Raw genomic sequence first — 21,963 nt, 5'->3', positions numbered from 1 at the left:
AACTTTTGGGTTCCCTAATTATCCTAGGATTGTTGGGGAAACCCTGGATCACACAGCATCCATAGCTAAGTGGCCTTTTTATTGTTGACCCCCAAGAGTAGTCCATTTGGCCAAGGCAAATGGCATAATGTTACAGCTCCTATGTTGCTGCGTTTTCCCCATCCTAAAGCATGCTCCTTTAAAGAAGAAAGGGCAGAGCCCTTATGGGTAAGAAGGAACCAAAGCCGAAGACTGCTGAGGAATTTGTCAAGTCCGGAGTCCTCCACACCTCACTTGCTCAGGCTTTCATGCAGCCAGCACTTAAGGACGGGCTCCATATGCCAGACACTGTAGTGGGTGCTGAGGATACAGTGGTTACCTTGGAAGTACCTGCAGGAAGCCTAGAGCTAGTGGAGCTGAAAGATAATTGTAAAGACCATCGTTAGGTGTATAATTACACATTGTGGTGAATGCTATGAATGAAGAGAACAAGGGACTCTTAAGAGAGTGGATTTTCATTGGCACGAAGGCTGATCCTGAAGTTGGGACAAAAATGAGAGAATGAGTGAATGAGTGAAAGCCAGAACGTGTAAGAGACTGGTGAGCAATGACGAGTGGGGCAATGAGACGGGGCTGGAGAGGCAGGTGAGGGCTGTATCGTGCGTGGGGTGGCAGGCCATGTTGAGGAGTCTTTTATTCTAAATGCAGTGGGAACATATGTACAGGTTTCAAGCAGGGGAGTGATGTAATCCAGCTTAGCTTTTTGAAGGTTTGCTCTTTGGGGTAAAGAATGAATTACAGATAAGAGTGGAAAGGGGGTAACCAGTTAAGAGCTTTTTCTGTTTCTTTTTTAATTGAAGTATAGTTGATTTACAATGTTTGTTTGTTAGTTTCAGATATTCAGCCAAGTGATTCAGTTATATATATATTTTTTTCAGATTATTTTCCATTATAGGTTATTACAAGATAGTGAATATAGTTCCCTGTGCTATATAGTAAATCCTTGTTGCTTATCTATTTTAGGTGTAGTAGTTTGTATCTGTTAATCCCATACTCCTAATTTATCCCCCCCTCCCTCCCTTTCCCCTTTGGTAACCATAAGATTATTGATTATTTTCTATGTCTGTGAGTCTGTTTTTGTTTTGTATATAGATTCATTTGTATTATAGTTTAGATTCCACATATAAGTAATATCATATAATATTTCTATTTCCACATATAAGTGATATAATATAATATTCTCTGTCTTACTTCACTTAGTATGATATTCTCTAGGTCTGTCCATGTTGCTGCAAATGGCAATATTTCATTCTTTTTGGTGGCTGAGTAATATTCCATTGCATATATATATATATATATATATATATATATATATATATATATATCACATCTTCTTAAACCAATCATCTGTTGATAAGCACTTGGGTTCTTCCCATGTCTTGGCTATTGTAAATAATTAGGGGGCTTTTCCATAGGCTAGTCAGGAACTAATGGTCCCTTGCACCAACGGGATCCCTGACATTAAAGAAATTACCCTCCAGGGCACACGAAAGACGTGAAGATGTTATTGATGAACCACTATTTAAATAATGGGAAAAAAGCATGTGACCAGAAGTCTTCCTCTCTTCACTGCCTCACCTTTTATAAGTGGTGCAAGGATGCTCTCTGCCTGGGTTCTCTCTATACCATGGAGAAAATTAGAGCCCGATTCCAGTGCTGTCCACAGGAATAAATCAATGCTACGAGGTGCTCTGTAGTAAGTATACAAGTTCTAGAAATTGTTGCTGCCTCCTGTGCTTTCCCCTTTGTTCCTTGATGTTCCTGGAGGAAACCAGCAGACATTTATATTGCTTGTTCGTGGAGATGAGTGAACATCACAATTAAGGATGATTTTACAGTCGTCTTAGAAGTTGAATTCTTTGAAAAGATCTAATTAGTCGCTCATTTTAATTATAAGCCTATTTTAAATTAAGGCTGTATTTCACAGATACTAACCTTGAGGTGAAAAGAATACAGAAAATTTTAAGTCATTCTTGCTTTGACACATGTGTAATATAATTAGCATAAACTATTTAATATATAAATATATGTAGTAAATGTACATAGTAAACATATAATATACATACATTAAGTTAATTATAATGTAAAAGACATATCAAGGGATGTTTTCAAATATTATTTTAAGTACTATTAAAGCATTGATGCACAGTATCTCAGCTATTTGTTACTGTACTATGATTTTTTTCCTTTGAATGCTATGATAGAAAATCATATCAAAGACTTTAGAATTAGAAGACATTTTTAAAGATGAGTAGGTGTACCACTCCTTTTTTTTTAACAGAAGTAAATGATACAAAAGCACTTCCGTATCATGGACTCAGGAAATCATAGTCCACCCTCTCCAAAAGAGAAATAGAGGCACAGCCCAAAGTGACTACATTTTTAGTTGATAATTCAAAGAATGAAAAGAGAAAACTAGGATTATTTATTGTTTCTTTGTAGATGTTTAATTTCATTTCCACATAGGTAAGATTATAGTGAGAGGGGAGTGAGAAGTCCTCCTGTTTTTAGTTTAGGTAGGAGGAAAGAGCACATTGATAGATAAAAAGGAAGATAACTGGTCACCTCTGCTACCCTCCTTCCTCTCTAATATTTCTGCAGGTAGGCTCACAGCATGAGTGTCTGCTTCTAACTAGTAGGAAATAAATAATTCAGCATTTTCTGCTACATATCAGCTCTCTGCTTATTTTCCCCCTCAAATTACATATTCTGGCAAGATTTCTCACTTGTTAAAGCATTTAATTATTGTGTTTGGCAGTCCTGGTTGCTTGCATTACATAAACAGATGCCTACTTCAAACACTGAAACTGATTTTTTTCATAGTCTGCCAGAAAGCGAGACTATTTGATGTGCAGTTTGAATGCTGTATTTCTGATTATATAATTTAGGTCTGGGAATAGAATTTTGGCATTTGTCTGCAGTCCTTTTGCCATAGAAAATTAAGCTTTAGCATCCTCTTCAAAAGGGCAAATCATCATGGATACAAGTTCCAAAACCACTGTGAAGGTAAGGGCCATTCTACTAAAAGATCCTTTTATCTTCAAGCATATGCACATCTATCTAGCACTGCATTCTTTGTAAACATTCTGTGTAATCTATGACCTCTGCAGAGCTGTGGCTAACTCAGCCCCCCATCCTAGTCAGTGTTTAGATGAAGAGCCTGCTAGACAAAGCTGCTTTTCTTCTGCCTGTCTGTAGCCAATGCTTGCTATTAGATGCTGAAATATATTCAAAAACACTTCTCAGGGCACTAGACTCTCGTTTAAGGCATATTTTCACCTGTACTCGAGTGAAATTTAGGTAAGCCAAAGCCCTTAATGGACTATTTTCTTTCTAAACTCGATTTCTAGAAGAAACCCTCCCTCCCCACCACAAACACAAACTAGTTAGACATGAGGGATTTATTTAAGGAGAAAACATAAACCTTCAGAACCGTGTTATGTGATCAGTCCTTGTTAAGCCACTTCACCATCTTCTCCTCCCAGAGCCTGGCGCTACATGCCTTGTGGAGTTGACCCAAAGGCAGAGCAAGAGTCTAATCATCAGAGGAAGGTTAAATTATATTAATTTAATATAATTAATTAATGGGAACCTGTATAACTTAGAAAAAAATTAACAAGACTTAAAAGAGTTTTTTATGGTTAACCCTGAAGTGATCAGAAAGCTCAGTTGGGCAGAACTCCTCATCTCTTGAGGAAATTGAGTAACTGCTATTTTACTTAATAACAATGACAGAATTAATGACCTCAGAGGCCAAGCCCTCTTCCCCCTGACTTCCCCAGCATCAGCTTGCTACCAGCAAGTTACAGAAGCTCCTCTGAGCATGATAGCCACCGAAATGAGGAGTGGAGAGATGGTTGGGTTCAAGCACTTGTTACAAAACAGAAACAGACCCACAGACACAGAAAACAAACTTGTGGTTACCAAAGGGGAAAGGGTGGGGGAGGGATAAATTAGGAATTTGGAATTAACATATACAGACTACTATATGTAAAATAAACAACAAGAACCTACTGTATAGCACAGGGAACTATATTCAATATCTTGTAATAAGCTATAATGTAAAAGAATCTGAAAAAGCATATATATATGTACAACTGAATCACTTTGCTGTACACCTGAAACTAACATAACGTTGTAAATCAACTATACTTCAATTTAAAAAAAGAAAAAAAAAGAAACAAGTTCTTGTTACAGATCATTATAGAACTGCGTTTATGGCACCTGGGTTTCATTTGCATTTCAAATTGCATGATGCCAGATTACGCGTCACACCTTTCCTAGAAAAGGTACACACACACTGGGAACTGTTTCCTGTTTGAAAATGTAAACCCGAAAAACTTTTGTATGAGTTGATGACGTGGCCTGGCTGAGACGTGTAGTAATCTCGGGCACCGTTTGGGGAGCTTGTCACGTGCCAGCAGGCAGCGCGGGGCAGGTGATTTGCAGGTGCTTTGTGATTTCCCTGGTGCCGCCCTGTGATAACAGCTCCTGGCAGCTCTTCTCGCTCATTCTTGCCCGCTTCAGTCCACGTTCCATTACACGCTTTGGAACTTGCCTGAAGTCACACAGCTGGAAAGCGGCAGAAGCAGGACTCACACCAGATATTTCAGACACGGCAGCGCGTGCCTTTCACAACCTGCACTGTCTCCAGCGCATGCTCACGCAGGGCACTCATGTGTTCTTGCTCTTTGCTTCTTCCTCTCATGCTTTCCAGTTGGGGGGGGGCGGTGCTTAGGAGAAGGGAGGTCCTACCCCACAACCTCATCTTTCAGTTTTTCATCTTTCAAACATATTTGAGGGTCTTTTATCCCCTTTCTTTTTTATGGAAAATTCATCTGTATTCTGTTTAACTTTGGTGACATTCTAGGGCATCCATAATGCATTTCACTAGGTTCTCAGCCGCTTACTAGCTCTATGATCCTGCTCAAATTGTTCAGCCCTTCTGAGCCCCAGTTTCCTCATCTGTAAAGGAATGAGATGTAATATTACTTATAATATGAGTGTATATTATATTACACTCATAAAGGTGTGATACTACTTATTCTTCAGAGTGATTTTATGTAAAGCACCTGTCATGGTGCTGGTGTACACCCTTTCTGAGATAGTTTTATTTTAGCCTCTTGTCTGTAGTGATAAAACATATTTCCCTTAGTGGAAGATTAAGCACAAGGATAATTTAAATCTAAGATTATAAAATTAAATAGCAAAAATGAGCCTACAGAAATACTTCTTGCAGATATCATAATAAAAAACCTGTAAAATATAGATGAATCAAGTAAAAACTAGTAAAATTATTAACCACAGGATATAATATGAAAGAAAAAAGTGTCTAAGATTCAGACCACATACCATAAACAATGTGGATACCTCAACAAACTCTCAGTGAATTGAAGAATTATGGATTTGGAGTAGCACAGTTCCAGCTACAAAGGGGAAATTTTTGTTGAAAAAATGAACATTGTGGGACTTCCCTGGCGGCGCAGTAGTTAAGCATCCGCCTGCCAATGCAGGGGACACGGATTCGATCCCTGGTCCGGGAAGATCCCACATGCCATGGAGCAACTAAGCCCGTGTGCCACAACTACTGAGCCTATGCTCTAGAGCCCGTGAACCACAATGACTGAGCCCGCGTGCTGCAACTACTGAAGCCCATGCGCCTAGAGCCTGTGCTCCGCAACAAGAGAAGCCACCGCAATGAGAAGCCCACGCACCGCAATGAAGAGTAGCCCCTGCTCGACACAACTAGAGAAAGCCCGTGCGCAGCAACGAAGACCCAACGCAGCCCAAAAAAAAAAATTTTTTTTTTAATTTTAAAGAATTAAAAAAAAAAGAAATGAACATTGAAAAGGGAAAGATGGGAAAATGTATTTACATAAAATTTAAAACCTTTTAAAACTAAAACAGTGAAAGCAACAAAATGAGAAAATATGCATAGCAAAACTTAGAGACTTGATAACACAGATGAATTTATATAATTGTGAGCACAATATCAGATTATAATTAAATAAGTGGTCCAAGGAAACATTCAGCTATTTCACCCAAAATAAAACAAATAGAAAATTAAATTTGTACATTCAACTTCAACAAATTTTAAAATGAATTTTACACCTACCAAGTAAATGAAAGTCAAAGGCCAGATCTGAAAAGGTTATAGGAAAAAGAGATATACTCCTGCATTATTGCTGATGAAGTAAAAAAACTTGATCTTTTTGGATAAAATCTGACCGTATATAGTAAGAATTATCAAAGTCTTCCTCTTTGATCCTGCAGTGCTCTTCCTGGGAATTTATCCCAAGGATATCATGAGATAAACACTTATTGAACCACTGCAGTGTGAGAAGCAGAGATGGGGGAGATAGATTCTAATCTGAAGGAGCGACTAATGCAATTTAAAGGCACTAAAATAATACATGTACAAAAATGTTTTCAAAGGATTAATTATAACGGGGGAAAAATACGGGGTAGTGTAAATGTCTGAAAATGGGGGACTCATCATTTCCCTGAACAACCCACCACCCCACGACCAAAACGCCTCTCTTTCTCTGCACACACCCCTGTGAGCCCCATGTCACCTGCACCGCAGACCTGAGCTCCTCCTGACTGCTCTCTCCCCTCACACCCAACCCCAGGGAATCAGTTCCCAAGCCACAGGCATCCCCACTCCAGCTGCCTTTATCCAGGAGACCATCATCTCTTTTTCAGCTGGTCTTCATATGCCTACTTGCATTCTTACTTCCTCCAATCCGTTTTCCAACTTCATTTAGTCTTCTTTTCAAAACACAGATCTGATCATGGTACCGCTCAACTTTGAACCCTTCAAAACCTTATCACGCTTCAGGAAAAGTCAAACTCTGTTAAGATATATAAGGCTCTTCATGGCCTGATTCCTGTTTACCTCTATAGTCTTGTCTCTTATTTCGCTCCCTCTTTACACCTCACACACACACACACACACACACACACACACACACCACTTACTACCTCACTACATTGCTTACAGTTCCCCAAATAGGCACCCTGGGTCTTTGCACGTAGCACGCCCTATACCTGCTCCTAACCTCATCCTGAAACTCCAGGCTGGCTGACTCCTATTTACTCTTATTTGTTATTCTGGATTCAGTTCATATATCATCCCTTCCAGGGCATCTTCATGAGATAGGCCACTTTCTGATATACACAGACACAAGATGAGGAGGCCCACCTGTGTCCACAACATCTGACTACCCCTCATGTAGAACATTGCCTTTATTGGGAAAGAACTTCTGAATTCTGAAAACGCATGTCTGAGCAGTCTGTTTTCCATTTAACTTGAGGCAAAATATATTATCCTGCTTAATCTCTAATATGGTGAGTTGTCATACTATCTTTTGTACTATTTTATTGATAGTGGTAGCTACAACCATTTAAAATTATCTATAAGAGTTGTATTTCTTTGCTCACTTCCTTGCTGTCTGCAGAAGCAAGAGCAGATTTCTGGCACTGCCAGATTTGGGAGCCTTCAACAACCACAGCAGAAGAGGAAGGAGGGAAGGGATATACCTCCAGTGGCATCAAGGGGGAAGTTTAGACCATTGGGAGATGAAAGGAAGGTCACCCCAAGAAGGAGCTGACCTGGTTAAAGCTGCATCTCTCTGAGATTGCCCAAATCCCATTAGCTAGAAAATCTAGCAAGTCAACTGTTCATTAATTTAAAAGTCTAATATCACATGTTCTCAGCAAGAGTAAAGAGGGAAACCTTTCAAGGTCTTTTCAGTGTGTTCCCTTGTCTTTAATGTAAATAGTATTTGTGACCCCTTAAATGTTGGTATGAGTATTATCTGGTACTTAGAGAGCAAACGGGGCCCCAGAAAAGGTAAATATGTTTTCTCACTTTTTCTAGTCAAATATTTAAAATCTGTTTCCAGTGAACACCTAAACTGAGCACTGCTTGAACAAGCTTTAATAATTCTATAAAATAAGCATAGAGACATCTAGCTCCTTATGCCATTGATAAATAAGAATTATTTCTTAACAAAAATAATCCACGCTAACTTCAGATGCCATAGTAAACAAAAGTTTTTATATTAGATTCAGCCTGAATTACCCATCTTGACCCAATCTAATTGATGGAAGTGGTAGGAATTACTTCTGTGCAGACAGGGATAAAGACTAATCCCCATCAATCAGCGCCTTGTAATTAACCCACATACTCTTTTTAAAAGAGAGAGAGAAATGTTGGCACTTCTCCAGTTTAAGGTTATGCACCAATCTAATAGAGAGTTCTACAATTTTATAGGGTTCAGTTTCAGGGTAGAATTACAAATAACAAAGGTTTTGCTGTAGCAGATGGTTATTTCCAACTGCCAAGTGTTGAGGCTTTCTTGGGAATCTGTTCTAACCATCCATGAGCAAATGTATGAATATATGAATTAAAGACAAAACATTTACGTGCCTTTATGCTAACACATGTATATGGAATCTAGAAAAAAAAAGGTCATGAAGAACCTAGGGGCAAGACGGGAATAAAGACACAGACCTACTAGAGAATGGACTTGAGGACACGGGGAGGGGGATGGGTAAGCTGGGACGAAGTGAGAGAGTGGTAGTGTATATATGGACATACATATACTACCAAATGTAAAATAGATAGCTAGTGGGAAGCAGCTGCATAGCACAGGGAGATAAGCTCCGTGCTTTGTGACCAGCTAGAAGGGTGGGATAAGGAGGGTGGGAGGGAGGGAGACGCAAGAGGGAAGAGATATGGGGATATATGTATATGTATAACTGATTCACTTTGTTATAAAGCAGAAACTAACACACCATTGTAAAGCAATTATACTCCAATAAAAATGTTAAAAAAAGAAAAAAAAACATTTATGTGCCTTTTAAATATGGCTTGAAAACCTGGGCTTTATCATATTAGGTTAACATTGATACTGCAGTTTTTAAAATCAGACATCTCTGAATACCCATTAATTGTAAACTGGAAGTCAGTCTATATGTATCATCCTTCATTTCTGAGAAAATAGATAATAAACCCATGAAAAAAAGGACAATATTAATAATTTTATAAACCAATATATTAAACAAATTCTTATAAAATTGCATATATAAATGAAGGTGCCACACTAAGGGATAGTAGCCTTGCCTTACTTTGATGTAGAGGAGAAAATAAATATGAGAATCGGACTTCCCTGGTGGCGCAGTGGTTAAGAATCAGCCTGCCAATGCAGGGGACGCGGGTTCGAGCCCTGGTCCCGGAAGATCCCACATCTTCCGTGCGCCACAACTACTGAGCCTGCGCTCTAGAGCCCGCAAGCCACAACTACTGAGCCCACGTGCCGCAGCTACTGAAGCCTACGCGCCTAGATCCCGTGCTCCACAACAAGAGAAGCCACCGCAATGAGAAGCCCGCGCACCACAACGAAGAGTAGCCCCCGCTCACTGCAAGTACAGAAAGCCCCCGTGCAGCCAAAAAATAAATAAATAAACAAATTTATTTTTTTTTTAAATGTGAGAATCTTTTTTGCCATATATTAAGGGTTTGGCATGAGAAGGTGCCATTGCCTCTTCTTTATTCCAGTTGCTGTGTTTTTAATAAAATGCACATTTAAAAGTTTTTAATATATTTTAACCTAGGTTTTTATCTTAGAATGAATACTAATCTGCAATGAGATGCTTAGTCATTTGTTAAACTTCCTGAGCTTTATGGCTCTGTTCAGCAATATTGGTAGGATTTCTAGGGGCGCAGACGAAGTGAATCTTAAATCTAAATAGGAGACCAATATAGGCAGCCCACATTTCACCACAATGCTCTCTTTGAAGAATCCATATAATAAAGTGGGGGACATAAAGTAGATCATATTTTCCCATGGGAATGTTTTTATAATTACCAGCTACTCTTTTAATCCAATCTTAGCATCTAATTATAACAATAGCATGGTTTTAAACACTACAACAACTGTGATAGAAATATCATACAGACTCATTTTACCAAAGTCTCCAATGCACTATAGTTGTTCATTCATTCACCCCACAAATGCTCATTGAGTATGTACTATGTGCCAGGCACTATTCCAGGCTCTAGGGATTTGATATGGGCAAAAAACGCATGGCCCCCACCTTCATCAATATTGCAGAGTAGACTAGTGGGGGAGATGACTATAAACCAAATAATCATTGCTAGAAAGGAAAAAAATGCAGGCGTTGCCTTAAGGAGGTGGTCATTGTAGAGAGCTCTCACAGATCAGTAGTAGCTGTGGGGGGAGGTCGTTCATGGCAGAAGAGCAATGTGGAGAGACCACGACTCCCTAGAGGAACTTAGAGAAGAGCAGTGAGACTGTACTGCTACAGAGGCTGGTAAGGTGAGCAAGGAGGCAAGGACTAGACCTGTGAGGAGTGGGAGGCCGTGTCAAAGATCTGATCATTGTCCTGGAAGAAAGGAAAAGCATGGAAGAGTTTTCAGTTGATGGGGTAAAGGTGGGGTGACATCAGATTTACAATTTGAAAAGTTTGTGGTGCGACAGTCCTATACCCTCCAGGATGAACGTTATACTAGTACAAATGAAAGATGAGCAGGGTAAAGACAGAGGAAAGCAAGCGCCATTTGAGAGAGTTAGGAGCTAAAAAAAAAAAAACAAGAACTGGAGGTAGTAATGGTTTGACCATCTGGGGCAAAGGTGGAAAGGATGGTTCCAGAATTTCTGGCTGGTATATCCATGCAAATGGTAGTAGCATTCAGTTTCCTGTGAAATCTCAAAGCTGAGATATCAAATAGTCACTTGGATATACTGGTCTGTTGCTCAGATGTTTGGGCCAAAGGTAAAATCAGTGATTGGATGGTCCTGCAAAAGAAACTGAAAACGCATGTCCATATAGGTAGGAGAGAAACCAGATAATAAGAGATCCTGGTCCCCAGGGGAGGCCAGTGCTTCAAGAAGAAGGGAGCAGTCAGAAGTGTCAGATGCTGTCAAGAAGTTATAGGAGAAAGAGCCTGATAAATGGCAGTGGGATTAGGAAGCATTATACTTCAGAGAGCTGTTTGGGTGGTTGAGGAGGGTGAGAGGAGAACTAGATTGGAGTGATTTGGGGAAGAAATGAAGAGAAGTACAGATCAGCCATTTGTGATTTTTTTTTTTAAGGGCTTCAAATGCTTGGTTTTTTATTTATTTGTTTATTTATTTATTTATTTATTTATTTATTTATTTATTTATTTATGGCTGTGTTGGGTCTTCGTTTCTGTGCGAGGGCTTTCTCTAGTTGCGGCAAGCGGGGGCTACTCTTCATCGCAGTGCGCGGGCCTCTCACTATCACGGCCTCTCTTGTGGAGCACAGGCTCCAGACGCGCAGGCTCAGTAGTTGTGGCTCACGGGCCTAGTTGCTCCGTGGCATGTGGGATCTTCCCAGACCAGGGCTCGAACCCGTGTCGCCTGCATTAGCAGGCAGATTCTCAACCATTGCGCCACCAGGGAAGCCCCATTTGTGATTTTTTACCCTTGGGGAGAAGAGACCTACAGCTGGAGGAGGAGGACACAGGGAAAGTCAAGGGAACATCTTCTTAGATGGGCAAGTCTGAGCACGTTTTCTCTACTCTTAGGGCGGATAGAGAAGAGATGCCTTTGATAGTGAATGAGCATCTCTAAACAGCACGACCTGCTTGTGTATGTGAGCATCCAAATTCCATATGAATTTACAGATATGTTTTTCAGTGATTATCAGCATTAGCAGAAGCCACACATGCGTTAATCTTTTCCCCATGTGCGACCTCTACAACACTGAGGACTGTACATATGGCACGGGGGAGTTATGCTGTAGTGCTTGGTTGGTTTTGGTATAGCATCCAGTTCAGAGCCATTCAGCCTGGGTTGTGGTTATCACTTAGAGAAAAGAAATGAGGATAGAGCATCAGTATTTTCTTTTCATTTTCTTTTGTTTTAAAATTTTGAGAATTTCCTCCACGTTCCTCTTATTGAGAACTATGCAAACACCAATGGCTCCATGCCCTCCAAGTTTAGAAAATAGGTTTTATTTCCCATCCCCTGCAGCAGTTAACTATGTACAGCTATCATCCCTAAATGCAGCACTTTGATCCAAAGTCCATCGCCAAGTCCAGAGCAGAATCTCAGTGGTATCTGAGTGAGAGAACCAAGCGAACCCAAGTCAGCTGGAGGCCCCATAGTGTGGGGAGACTCTCAAACCTGTGGATGAGCCATCTAAGTTCAGATTTTGCCCCCCCTCAGTTTCCTCGTGGCCTTGAATGCAGAGTAGAATTGGAGCAATTAGTCAAGCGCTGCCTGGATCTGCCTGGCATTACTCATTTGAAGTTCAGTCTCCTCAGGCTGTGTGTGCAGAACTTGCTGCCTTGCAGCGCTGTTCCAGTCTTGATGTCTAGAAAGCCTGTAAACACAGACTCTCCTTTTCCTACAACTGACTCTTTGCCTCAGTACACCTGCTTCAGAACCCTGCACTGTGTAGGTCAAGGGCAGGCAGTGGTAGCCTGCCTCCGAAAGCCCCCGACACTTAGGCTAAGCCTACACTTGCTGAGGCCACCCAGCCATCTGCTTAGTGGGTGAGACCTGAGCCCTGCTTGGGAGGCCTGATGCCTGCAGGCCTGATGCTCTTAAAAGAGCCCCTCGCCTGTGAGCAGTCATCTTAAGCTGAGTCAGCTGGCAGAGTCAAAATTGCACATGGGATAAAGCTTAAAGCTGCTCACCAGATCACCCAAAAAGCAATGGCATGACCATAAAAGCCAACTCTGGCACAAAACAATTTGCTGTAAATTGCTGAGTAAACACCAGTGGCCCACACTTGGTACAGCATCTGCCAGAAGCGTCAATCTCCAGGAGTCATTTTGCTCCCCAAATGCCATGTCCAAGAGCCAACCCACCAGATGTTGGGGCTTGTGGGGAAAGGGCAACTAAGACCCTTTCCTTCCATCCAGTTTCTGAACCAATTTGAGAATTTGAAACAAAGGAACAAGGCAGATGGAGACTAACCCCCCACCTTTATTACTGATAAAATCGACATTGGATATTGCGTCTTACACCTGTGGGCAGGTGAGCACCCTAATACTAAACTCAGCGTCAGAAGCCTTCCCACCAGGGGGTTGAACAGGGGCAGGCTTCCCCACATAGGAGAAGAGCTTTCCTGGGAAGTAAAACAAAACCTTGCTCCCTGTGGATGGCTCTCTACCACCGGAGCCAAAGAGTAGGGCTAGATTACCCCTGCCCGGTTTTCCCTCCTGTGTTTGCCGATCTAATTCCCGATTCCTGCCCCCAAGAGAAATGTGTGTGAGGAGTCAGAGAGAGACCACGAGCTCTTGGAAGCCCACCCAGATGGAAGAAAACCTCAGGAGCCAGGCAGAAATTCTCCACACAGCCCACCCTCCACCCAATAGCTCCTTCCTGAAGTAAGAGCTGAGGTCAGATATCTGCTGCAGAGATGGAAGCCATTCTTAGTCTGGTAGCTCAAAGCCCTTTTAGCAGTTGACAACCATATCGTCACAGCTTGATGTGCATTTACACAATCAGCATTTTCTGAGAGCCCTCTGTGCGCCCAGAACCGGGTCCTAAGGGGTTACCAAGAAGTATGTGGCCGATTCAGCCCTCATCCTCTTTAGAAGGTGGGTGGGAACAGCACTTATATTTCTGAAATTTAGAGAATTGTTAGTAACTCATAGACAGCATAGGAAATTAGAAGCAAACTTCCATGAGCTGAGTTTGTCTTGAGCCATAGTGACCTTTACAGAGCCTTCAGCATGATTCTGGTTTTCTAGATATTCTGTCTAAAGAAAAAAGGGTGTTTCCTTCCTCACTGTGCCCCTTTGTGTGAGTGGAAGGGGAGGGTATCTTATAATAAGACTGACAGGGGGTGGAGGGGGGAGATGACCTCACGGGCTCGAGGGCGAGCCGTTTCCCCTTGCGTCCCCGTGAAGAGCGCAGTCGGCCTGGGGCGGGTCTCTGTCAGGAAGTGTATGTGTGGGAACCTGGAAGGGTGGGGCTGCCCTCCATGGGCAGGACATTACTCTTCTTCCTCTTCCTGGCCACATTTCCCACAGCAGGCATGGTCATGGCTCAGCTTCCTGTCAGGGAAAACCGTGGCTACTGAGCGTCCACCTGCTACAACCAGCAAAGTATTCCCTGCTGCTGCAAAACCTTGAGTTCACATGCAGACCCCTTGACAATGGTACCCGGGGCCTCAGACATCAGAAGCAAAGATGGAGCCATTCTTTGTGGGGTTGAGGGGACAGGAAGCTGCTACCTCTGCAAATCTTGTTCTGGGCCAGAACCTCACAGGCGAGTGAAGTGTGCGAGTCCGGGGTGGAGAGAAGACGAAGCGATGTCATGGAACGGCTGCTGCAGCCAGGGCGGCCTTGGGGGTAGGGCAAGGAAAGGGGCTTCAGGGGAGGGTGAGGGGGTCAGGCAGCCCAGTGGGTGTGGACACAAGGGGTGGGCATTGATTCTCCTCATCCAGCAGACTGCAAGCTGGCCACACACCCTGTGCTGGCCACAAAAGTAATGAAGGTCGCAGACTTCAAGAAGCCTGCAGTCAAGGAAGTTCATTGCTTCAGACCTTCCTTGATCAATTCCAGGCTGGTGAGGACATGGAAGCAACCTGAGTGTCCATTGACAGATGAATGGATAAAGAAGATGTGGCACATATATACAATGGAATATTACTCAGCCATAAAAAGGAACGACATTGAGTTATTTGTAGTGAGGTGGATGGACCTAGAGTCTGTCATACAGAGTGAAGTAAGTCAGAAAGAGAAAAACAAATACCGTATGCTAACACATATATATGGAATTTAAGAGAAAAAAAAAAGGTCATGAAGGACCTAGGGGTAAGACGGGAATAAAGACACAGACCTACTGGAGAATGGACTTGAGGATATGGGGAGGGGGAAGGGTAAGCTGGGACAAAGTGAGAGAGAGGCATGGACATATATACACTGCCAAACGTAATATAGATAGCTAGTGGGAAGCAGCCGCATAGCACAGGGAGATCAGCTCGGTGCTTTGTGACCACCTAGAGGGGTGGGATAGGGCGGGAGTGAGGGAGGGAGACACAAGAGGGAGGAGATATGGGGATATATGTATACGTATAACTGATTCACTTTGTTATAAAGCAGAAACTAACATAACACTGTAAAGCAATTATACTCCGATAAAGATGTTAAAAAAAAGTTCCAGGCTGGTGGGGGGAGCTCGAGAAAATGCAGCCCCCCCGGCACTGTCATCGACCTAGGGGATCCGTCAGTTCAGGGCAAGCCCCGGGAATCTGTATTTTATAAGGTGTTTCTGATGCGCAGTGAGGTCTGAGGCAGCTGGTTGAGTGGGGCAGACGTCCATGGCCGCAGCAGAGGGGGACAAGCGCCGTGGTTCTGCGCCCGGGGACTGTGAGAACAGAGAAGCCGTACCCATGGGAGGGTTCAGGGCTGGGGTCTGGGGAGTTTTATTTCAAGTATCCGTTGGCTCCGTTCACCTCCTTTCTCACGTATGTCCGTCTTACCTTGGTGGCTGATAACAACAGCTGTGCGGGGTCCTCCGAGTCTGCATTAGGGCAGTTTGCTGTGCTTCTGGCCACGAGCCCCGTGTCTCCCACCATGGACTTCTCATTGGCCCACTGGGGACAGATGTCTGCAGGGATCTCATATACGTGGCAGCACTAATGATCGAGCCTCAAAGAAAAGCTCCATCTGGAGGCATTAGTAGATCCCTAGAGTCTTCAGAGCTGATCTTTTGCTTCCAGCATCACTGTGTTATCTCCACCACCTCTCCCTGAGGATGGGGCCGGGTGGCTTCTGCTCGTCCTGATAGCTCCTCTCCTGGAATCCCTACCACGCTGCATCCCCAGCCCGTCTAGTCTCCTACAACTGGACACAGAATCCCCTGAGAGCTGACTCAGGGTGAATGCACCCACCACGTTCCTGCCTCCTGACTCTGTCCCCTGATGAATTCCAAGTGTCGCTGGACCATCCTCAAGACCCCTGCTTAATCCCTCACCTCTAAGCCAGGACCAGACCCCAGGCTCAAGTAAAGGGCTCCCTGCTGTCCTTCCTTGATACCGCCCCACTCCCACAGGGGGTGTCCCCAGCAGGAGGCAGGTTCAAGCTGTCTTTGTGACTCTGGGGGTCCCAGGAACTGAGAGACTATTGAAGGCTTCTTTCCTCTTTCCCCTAAAGGGCAGGTGGCATTGCTCCCTGGGCAGTTCTCCCCTGAACCCCAGCAGAGCCCGGCTCAGCCCTCGGAGGTGGAGGGCGCTGCCCACAGCAGAGGGAGCCCCCGCTCCAGTGAGGAAGTGGGAGACGCACCTCAGGGAGAACCGGGACCTGTCCTCTCAGCAAACACAGCCCCTCCATGACCGCAGACTCTGCCCCAGGTGCGTGTCTGAACCCCTCCTGAGGTCAGGGAACAGAGAGTAGAACCAGCAGCCTCCTACTCTTAGACCATTTCAAATCCCATCCTTCATTTCTGCCTTCCCTCCATCTGCCATGATACCAAAGCTTTTCTGCAGTTTGGAAAAGTCAAAATAATAAGCAAATGAGGGCAATTTTGACTAACTGAATCCGTAAAATATGTATCCCAAAACACTACTGCGTTTTAGTACACTGGAGGCTTTTTAAAAGAAATATTGTAAATGGATATGGAGGGATTTGGGGAATTTGCCCACCTCCTGCAAAAACAGCCTTGAGCTTATTAGGTAAGGTATAGCTGGGGAAGAAAAGAGTGAAGCCAGGTAATGGGTCGTTCCATCTACTCCAACTGTGTAATCCATAACAGTCATTAGGACAGAAAATAATATCAAAAGCCTCAGCCTGCCTATAATTAATTCAGGCTAAATGAATATAGCATACCTAGGGGGTTCCAGAACTTTCCACCCCTTGCCCCTCCCACAGCTTTAAGGCAATCATTGGTCTCTAACCAATGTGCACCTGGCATCTTGGCCAGGAGGGGGCATATGTGAGCAGTGTACGCTATGCCTGACGTTCAAGTCCCACCCACCAGTCTGAGGCAACTCCAGCTAGCTCACCAGGAGAGAGAAAAGAATTAGGTCATTGGAATCAATTCATTTTTTAAAAGTTCTCGAGCATTGACATGATTGTGAATTTTTATTAAATTCCATTAATCAACTTTCCTCATCCACAAAAGCTGTTATGATTCTGTGACGTGAACACCCAGACATTAGAAATACTTTTCAGAAGCAAATTCTGTTTATCTAGACGACTGGTTCTCTTTGGAAAAACAATTGTCTGATAGCTGTTCCAATTTAGGAGAGAAAATAAGCTGGGAAAAGAGAAATAGATACACAGGTACATGCCGCCCTCCACATATACAGTCATTTTTGTCTGTTTGGGGTTTTTTTTTTTTTAATTTTATTGAAGTATAGTTGATTTACAATGTTGTGTTAATTTCTGCTGTACAACAAAGTGACTCAGTTATACATATATAGCTTCTTTTTCATATGCTTTTCCATTATGGTTTATCACAGGTACAATGTCTTTATTTTTTATTTTTATTTTTTTTGCGGTACGCAGGCCTCTCACTGTTGTGGCCTCTCCTGTTGTGGAGCACAGGCTCCGGACGCGCAGGCTCAGCGGCCACGGCTCACGGGCCCAGCCGCTCCGCGGCATGTGGGATCCTCCCGGACCGGGACACGAACCTGTGTCCCATGCATCGGCAGGCGGACTCTCAACCACTGCGCCACCAGGGAAGCCCTACTACTCAGTTTTGTTTTTGCTGTTTTCTGCTTTTTCTCAGCTTATCTCCCACTCTCCCTGGGCCTCCTGGGGTTGGATCAACAACACAAGGCTGAGCGTGTGGGTGGAGGACGGGGGCAGGTGGAACCGCCCGGACCTGTCTGTCTGGGGTGTAGCACCATCGCAAGTGGATGGAATCCTCCTGACGGTGGCAGCCTGACAGGGCTGTCTACCCCTCCCGGCCGCCCAGTGGGGCTACGGCCACCTGGGGGACACATGCTGTCCACAACCATGGTGGGAGCTCTGGTCAGAGGATGGAGGAATCGCAGCTCTCCCCAAAGGGCAGAACCCAGACTTCTGTTCTCCAGAGCCAAGATGGAATTCAGACTCAGGGTAGGTTTGTGACTTTGCTATGACTGTATGAATTTCTGTTTAAAGAGTTCAGGAAGGTGATAATGAGCTTACAGGCTTTCTCCCCCTTCAAATAGAGTTGACAAATCTAGAGCCTGTTTTTCTTCTTAGGTTATTATAAATCATGGCTAACTCATGGTGGGAGGTTCATTTTCTCTTTTCCTAGTCAAAGACACAGGGATTTTCAGTGATCACACAGTAAGAGATCATTATCTCCCCTTATTTTCCTTCAAAGGCTTTTATTTTAAGATGTAATCCTTGTTCTATGATATGTGTATTTGACTAGTAAGACAGAAAAGGTTCACTGGCTTTGGCAAATTGTAGTCTAAATCGTATCACTTTATTACTTCTGGTATGGGAAATGGTAAAAGCAGTTAGCTTCCGTGGATAAACAACAAGGTCCTAATGTATAGCACAGGGAACTATTGATATGTTCAATATCCTGTGATAAACCATAATGGAAAAGAATATTAAAGAAGGATGTCTATATGTATAACTGAGTCACTTTGCTGTACAGCAGAGATCGGCACAGCACTGTAAAATCAACTATACTTCTATTTAAAAAGGTAGTTAGCTTCTGGGTTTCCCCATTAATTATATTTATTTTCTGGTACTTTTTGTTTTGAGGCAGCAATAGAACTCTTGACCAAAATGTAGCACTCCTGTTAACTTAGCTCCAAATTTCTGAAAGAAATTTGCATTGGAGTGAAAAACTTTGGAAATTCCTAACCTTATTCTGCTCTGTCTAGACCTTGGACTTCTTCTTTTTTTTTTTTTAATTTGTTTACTTTTTTTTGGCTGTGTTGGGTCTTCGTTGCTGCGCATGGGCTTTCTGTAGTTGCGGCGAGCAGGGGATGCTCTTCGTTGTGGTGCGTGGGCTTCTCATTGCAGTGGCTTCTCTTGTTGCGGAGCACGGGCTCTAGGCACCCGGGCTTCAGTAGTTGTGGCACATGCGCTTCAGTAGTTGTGGCACGTGGGCTCTAGAGCTCAGGCTCAGTAGTTATGGCGTATGGGCTTAGTTGCTCCGTGGCATGTGGGATCTTCCCGGACCAGGGATCAAACCCATGTCCCCTGCATTGACAGGCAGATTCTCAACCACTGCACCACCAGGGAAGTCCCCTAGACCTTGGACTTCTTCATGATACTTACTTAGAAGGGAACTCTTTGGTCTTGCTGATGACTGACCTATGAGAGAAGCACGGAGCTGGCAGAGGAACCAGGAGTGAGCCCAGAAGGAATCAACTCCCAGGGGTGTTCTGAGCTGGACTGCTGACCCTCAAAAGGCTTCTATCTGACCCAGAGCCCTGAGAGGTTCCCAAGCAGTAACTGCTAACAGTTCTGTCATTTCAACAAATATGTATTGGAAGCCAGTACGTGCCAGGCATTTTTCGAGATACTGACTTACTCTGGCCTCTAGCTAACCTACAGTTGAGAGGTATGAAAATCAAAAGTTGTCATTTGTTTTGTTCTGATGGTGGTTTCCAACCATATTTTTCAGGCTGATGGTATTCAAGAAGAATCAAGCCAAGGGACTCTTGTGAAAATGGTGTGATAAGTTTATTCATGGCAAGATAGTCAATTCCTTATTTAACCAGATATGCAAAAGATAGAAGGCTCAGCTGTGTTCTAAACTGCCAAGAGAGTTAGTGATTATTGGTAACATCTGGCATTCAGAAAGAAGTGTGAATTATAATATTTCAAACATTGAGCTCCCAGTTGTGCTCCTAGTGTATTTATTTAACAATATTCAGAGCTTTACAAGATGACAAAATAATATGCTAACATGTGAGGGATTTCTTTTAACAGCTTTACTGAGATATAATTTACAGGCCATACAATCCACCCAATTAAAGGATACAATTCAATGGTTTCTGTTACATTACATTACTCATTTTATAAGTTGTGGGAAAATATGTAACACAAAATTTGCTCTTTTAACCATTTTAACGTGTACAATTTAGTGGTATTAATTACATTCATAATTTTATACCACCATCACAACTGTCTACTTGCAAAACTTTTTTGTCACCCCAAACAGAAATTCTGTAACCATGAAGCAGTAACTCCCCATTCTTCCCGGTCCCAGCCTTTGGTAACCACTAACCTACTTCTTGTCCCTAGGTATGTACCTATTCTAGATATTTCATATAAGTGGAATCATACAATATTTGTCCTTTCACGTCTGGCTAATTTCACTTAGCATAATGTTTTCAAGAGTCATCCACAGCATGTATCAGAACTTCATTCCTTTTTATGGCTGAAGGGATAGTATGTCTTAATTTTCTTCTGTTTTATTCTCCCTCCCATAACTATACCATAGTTTCTAACCTGGTCATAGAAGAATCTTCAGATATTTTTCAGTCTACTGGTATTTTTATATTTATTTGAAGTCTGAAGAGACTCTTAGGAAGGTATTTATTTTCAGTTAGCTCTTTAAAGGCAGGGGCCATAGATTCATCTTTTTTTTTTTTTTTTTTTTTTTTTTTTTTTGCCATACGCGGGCCTCTCACTGTTGCGGCCTCTCCTGCTGCGGAGCACAGGCTCCGGACGCGCAGGCTCCGGACGCACAGGCCCAGCGGCCATGGCTCACGGGCCCAGTCGCTCCGCGGCATGTGGGATCTTCCCGGACCAGGGCACGAACCCGTATCCCCTGCATCGGCAGGCGGACTCTCAACCACTGCGCCACCAGGGAAGCCCCCATAGATTCATCTTTAAAAAAATTTTTTTTATCCCTAATGTCTAGTCCAAGTCCTGGCCTAGAATAATTATTCAGCAAATTTATCTTGAGATGGACTGATGAATAGTTTATAAGGTTTTACTTTTAGGTAGCAGGAAAGAGATTTTAAATAAAAAATAATATAACCTTTATGCTTTAGTTCTTTATTTTCTGGAGCAATGCTATTTTCTTTTGACGTAAAAATTGCTAGCTGCAATTATTTCACACTCCATAGATCACTGAATATCAAGAGTAGATGTGTTATATAATATAAATATTTAACTGTGACATGTCAAAAGTTAACTTAGGAAATCTGATAATGCCTAGTTCATACTAGTTTAGAGAATATTTGGTGGTGTGTTGTTTTGTTTTGTTTTGTTTTGAGGGTGATCTGAGTATCCCAGCTGCTAAGCAGTGTGGTGTCAATCAAGTCTTCTCAACTCATAGCTGCTCTTGGTGCTGTCTACATAGTTATTCTTTCTCAGTGCTGGGCTCAGGAACTGGGAATAGTGAAACTGAAACAGAAGCTGCTACAAGTTGGAGAAGCTCTTAGACACCTCACTGGAGTAGGGAAACTGGAGGCAAGGGTGGATGTGGGTGATTCACAGTGTTCATCTTTTTTTTTTTTTTTTTTGCGGTACGTGGGCTTCTCACCGTTGTGGCCTCTCCCGTTGCGGAGCACAGGCTCCGGATGCACAGGCTCGGCGGCCATGGCCCACGGGCCCAGCCACTCCGCGGTATGTGGGATCTTCCCGGACCGGGGCACAAACCTGTGTCCCCTGCATCGGCAGGCGGACTCTCAACCACTGTGCCACCATGGAAGCCCCCACAGTGTTCATCTTTAAATACAAAATGTAACTATGCTTCTGCCAGCTCTGTCCAAATAAGTAAGGGTGTATGTGCATGTATATATGGGCAGTCCACCATTCAGCATACTAAAATGTGCTCTCGTTGTACTCTATTTCAAAAGTTGTGAAGGACATGAGAGAAAGGAGGAAGAATGCAAAATGAAGCCCTTGGTGAGGACTTGGAAGTAACTCATCAAAGGATACCTTTTCTGTATATGATTCCCCACCCACTTTCTCAATATCTAACCAAGAATAAACATTTGCACTTT

General features: G+C 43.1%; 1 protein-coding gene across 3 annotated transcripts in view; it reads left to right on the top strand.

Annotated features, from left to right (window-relative positions):
- Window positions 1-21,963, top strand: part of PLEKHG1 (pleckstrin homology and RhoGEF domain containing G1) — a 229,563-nt gene that overhangs the window by 76,141 nt on the left and 131,459 nt on the right. Inside the window, exon 1 of one of the 3 annotated variants that reach the window (XM_082633369.1) lies at window positions 14,369-14,398. The exons of the other annotated variants lie outside the window; for them this stretch is intronic. The gene's annotated coding sequence lies outside the window, so the exon portion shown is untranslated. Of the gene's footprint in view, window positions 1-14,368; window positions 14,399-21,963 lie in introns of those variants that run through there. 3 annotated transcript variants of the gene reach the window in all.

This window comes from Mesoplodon mirus (assembly GCF_964341445.2).
Source record: "Mesoplodon mirus genome assembly, chromosome: 10".
Taxonomy (NCBI): domain Eukaryota; kingdom Metazoa; phylum Chordata; class Mammalia; order Artiodactyla; family Ziphiidae; genus Mesoplodon; species Mesoplodon mirus.
Note: the sequence above shows the minus strand (reverse complement) of the source record. Positions and strands in the feature narration are given on the sequence as shown.